Source organism: Aplysia californica, unplaced genomic scaffold (genome assembly GCF_000002075.1).
Source record: "Aplysia californica isolate F4 #8 unplaced genomic scaffold, AplCal3.0 scaffold00569, whole genome shotgun sequence".
Lineage (NCBI taxonomy): Eukaryota > Metazoa > Mollusca > Gastropoda > Aplysiida > Aplysiidae > Aplysia > Aplysia californica.
The window spans coordinates 444,557-449,436 of NW_004797839.1; positions in this window are offsets into that span (position 1 = coordinate 444,557).

Consider the following 4,880-nt stretch of genomic DNA (forward strand, 5'->3'; position numbering starts at 1 on the left):
CTTTGGGGGGTTCCTTGCTTTGCATCTTTCCTTCCTTTTTTCTGTCTTTTCTTGTTATGTTACGTTGCGTTATGTTATGTTGTGTTATGTTATTTTATGTTAGTTTAGTTTCGTTTTAGTAGAGGTTTTACGGCAACTGCATAAGGTCATATGAGCGCCAGAAGATTAGAGGTGTTACAAGAGAGTAACAAACATAAAAATGAAGAAGGGGAGATAAGGACGATAGATGTTTGATAGAAAAGAAGGAGCAAACCACACCAGAGCACCCGCCAACCACCCACTGTTATGTTATGTTATGTTATGTTGTGTTGTGTTATGTTGTGTTATGTTATGTTATGTTATGTTGTGTTATGTTGTGTTGTGTTATGTTATGTTGTGTTATGTTATGTTATGTTGTGTTATGTTATGTATGCTATACTATGCTAAGTTAAGTTATCCTTTGTTATGTTATGTTAAATCTATGTATGCTATTTTATGTTATGTCATGTTATGCTATGTTATGTTAAGTAATGGTATGTTATGGTTTATTTTTAGTTATGTTAGGCTATGCTGTGTTATGTTATGTTGCGCTGGGTTATATGTGAGTGCACATGAACTTTGCACACCCCACTCCACGTGTGTTGAACTCGCTTAGATTGATCTTTTCTCGGGTCCCAGCACCTCATCTTCAGTGGCGGTGGGTGGACCAAAATTTGGGTGGGGCTTAGGTTGCTACCAGTGGTGCCCTCCATCCATCCACGATATATTATACTAGTTAGACCATCATGATAGTGTTGGTAGCGCAACAGCAAGCGTCAGTAGTGTTGCTAAAACATGCAGGTGAATGTGTTCGTTATTTATTTGTAAATGTTTACAGTCCCATCGACAGACTTTACGCCACTTCGAAAGCGGATTGCTTCAACCCTGCCTGAGACTGAGAGGAATACAACGTCCAAGCAGAAAGACCGAGATACTTGATAAGTATCTTCCACAAACACACATGGGAATTGAACCTACGTCTTTATGAGAGATCTGTCCCCGTGGTTTTATGCACACAAAAAAATCTGAAATTATGGAAACTCAGCCCCAATATGTGAAATTATGCCATTCTGTTAATTTTAACAAAGAGTGATAAAGGAAAATAATCATAAATAATGCAAAAAATGTTCACATTTTGCTAAATTATGCGGGGTGTACAAAACCACGAGGACAGAGAGATGGTCAAGTGTCTAATCACTACACCACAAACGCCAGTCTTGTGAGTGAGGAGGAGTCCATGCAATCCACAAGTCTAAATTTTGATAATTTTCTAAGTGATATCATTACACTCTCCCACAGCTCTATCAAAGATCAAAGATGCATCTTTCAGCATATTATAGTAACCTCAGTGCTTTCTTGTCGTATCTCCATTTTTAAATAAAAATGAAGACAATTCATAACAAAGAGCGAGCTTAAAAAGAAGTCACATTTTCACCCTCTAAAAAACTGGAGATACAACAAGAAAGCACTGAAGTCGCGATATATATAACCAAAATTCAGTTTAATGCTAAGGTGAAGGTCTTACTTTTCACGATTCCTGACAGGCACAACACAGTGCGCTAATATACTTCCTTATGCAGTTCTGAGGGCCGTACAAATCTTACTTTATAAAAGGCACAATTGGCACCACACAACAAAAACATTTTTTTTGGTCTCTGGTGTAAAAAAAAGTAGCTTACCCGCACAGACTTACGTGGATTGTTTGCGACACCAACGACATGCAGACTCGTGGGCCTTGTGAGTCCTTGAAGCAACTATTGGTTGAGCCACCTCTTCATAGACATCACCTCTACTAACAGCCCTTGTTCCCTGACATAACTATTTACTGTGGTTTTCCTGCATGTTTAGGTCTGATTTGCCCTTAGCGGTCCTTGTCCAACCCGGCTATGGTCATACCTTTCTGCGACAGGGCAGCCTCAAACATTGTATTACAGCGGTCACTTGCTCGAAAACTTTTCAGCAAACCTGTTGTTTTAAAAGTTTATATATATATATATATGTTCTTGTTTAATTTTTAAGCCCCCATCGACGTACGTTAGTAGGAGGAACGCTTCTGATACTGCCTGTTGAGGCCAGCCCAGGCTCAGGGCTAAGCGGAAAGGCTTAAATACTGGATGAAAATTCTCCCCACTCGGGAATAGAACTCGGGTCTTTAATGTACGACAACCAATGCACCTAACGACTACACCACAGAAGCTGGTAACTCATGTGTATTCAATTTATGCAAAGGTTTTATGATAAAAAAACAATTCTGATGAAAATGAAGTGGAAAGACAAAACCAGTATTTCAGATTTTAACCCATCTGTTGACATTGTCAATTTTAGTAAGTGACCATAACTCAGACCCCATCCATTAAGCGCTTGTATACAGTAGTGGCATCCAAAAGAAACTTGAAAATGATATCACCCAATTATCATGTTAAAGCCTTGCACTACCCACTCATGCAGCAAACCAATTTAAAGCTAAAAATAATTCGGTATCCTCTGACAAATCATTATTTCATCTTTGATAAGAGACGCCCGAGAAATGGTCACTCAAAATTGATCTTTAAAAATCAGGCTCTGCAAAATTGTGCAAAATCAAAGAAACGTAAAAGTGTCTTCGAGCATGTATTGAGGTGCATCAACTTTGGTGGAATAGACATGTATAGATATGTACATATCAAATGAAAAGAAAATATTGTTGTCTGTGCAATAAAGAGCGTCTTCTAATGATATTTTCAAACATTGGAAAACAAAGCAGTCACAAATAGCACGCAAAGCCTGGACATGTGCTCATTAATGCAATTTTGCTTTTGTTTAGGAGTTATTGGTTTCGTGGAGAGCATGAAACCTTTTTTGCTCACGGACCTTGATAGCTAAATTGTGGACATAATCATCTGTCAGTGAGGAAGAGAGGCCATGAAACTGCCATAGTTTCGGGTGGTCTGGGGTGGAATGAACAAAAACTCTCTCGGGAGAATCACCGGAAGGCTTGGTTTAATGGACATCGCACAAGTACTGGAACATCATGTCTTACCCTTATTTCGTCATGGCGTCATTCAAGTTGACATCACTATAACATGTGAAAGCACTTTCTCAAAGGGCCAATGCCACAACACATTTCTTGGAAAACCAGATTATATCAAAATTGGAGTGGTCATCAGTAAATAGCACGAATATAATGAATCCTGCAGGTATGTGAAGCCCCATGAAACAGCAGGTGGAGAAAGGCGACTTTGCTCCCAATTCAGACCCTTTGTTAGCAACTCACTGTGACAATTAGGATGAAATGATAGATAATTATGTCCAAAATTTAATAGAGTCGATGCCCAAAGGGTTCGTGCTCTACACAAACCACTGACTCCTAAGCAAAACAACAATGAGCACAGTTAATGTTAAGTCCAAGTTTTAAGTAGAATTTATGATTGCTCTGTTTTCCATTTTATTCGAAACTAAAGTAGAATCTAGTAATAAAATATTGTTAATGGCAGAGACAAAATTCTCCATTCATTAGATACGCAATGTATGCCCATTCAATCGATATCGATGATCCTCAATACACACACGAAGGCAATTTTATGCTTTTTTGGATTCCGCACTATTTTGACAAGCCTGATTTTTTAAGGTCAATTTTGAGAGACCATGTCTCTGGCATCTCTTATCAAAGATGAGATATTGAAGTCTCAGATGATGCAGAATTTATTTAGCTTTAAATTGGTATGCTGTATGAGTGGGTAGTTCAAGGCTTTAACACGATGACTGGGTGATTGCATTTTCAAGTTTCTTTTGGATGCCACTATATAGCGGTCATATTTCTCTGTGACCATGATGACCATTCCGGACAGGTTCGACTGTAACCACAAGTTCTTCATCTTAAATGACACAAACCAAATGATCACAACCAATTTTCATCAATGACAAAAAAGAGCTCTTTATTAATGAAGAAAACAAGTCTGGTTTGTGAAGTATAATGAAAAAGCGACATTCTGAGCACAGCAAAATCAAGTTGAGGTCTCCATCCAGAGCCTGACATACTACACATCTGGGGCCTCCACTATCTGTGGGGCCAACAGGGAAGCAGTCATGACATCAAACATGAAGGACAATTTTCACATATTTTTAGAAAAATTACAACATGATGTTTACCATGAAAACAAACTATTGCACACATAGTGAACCATACATTTTTGCAAAATCACAATAGAAAATAAATTGTTTGAACTTAATAACTATGGAAGGCAAACCTAAGAGTTCCACTCCCCCCACCCCCCCCAAAAAAGTCCCTTTTAACATACACAAAGCAGATGTACTTTGTAAGTACATGTAAGAAAAAACAGGGGAAACTATATAAAAGGTATCATATTTTCTTGTATATATATTTAATGGCTTTCCCAAAAATTTGGATGGAAATGTGTCGTTAAATGTGAAATGTTTCAAAAGACATCTAATGAGCAAACAATGATCACTTGCACAAAACTTTTGCAATAAAAAAAATAATAAATAAAAAAAGAAATAAAACTCTTATCACCCCCATACACCAAACTTCAATAAAATTTGCATTATAATTTTGTACTCCAGCTAGCAGGGTAACATGGTGTAATTTGATTATTATCTACTCGATAAGCTACAAGATACATTCTGATGCCGAACAATACTTTTCTGTTAACGCAGTCAAAAGGTGTACATGCAGTGAGTCAACACAAACAGCAACCAATAATGTTCTAACCACAGAAGTATTCTTCCCATGAAACATCTTACACACACGGAGCCTGTTCTTTCACAAGCAGTGTCTGGAATGTGAGCAAATCCTCACTTTTTCTTTGTAACATTTACAAGCACACGTTTCTCTCCCTCACTTTCTGTTCTTCTTCCCCCCCCCC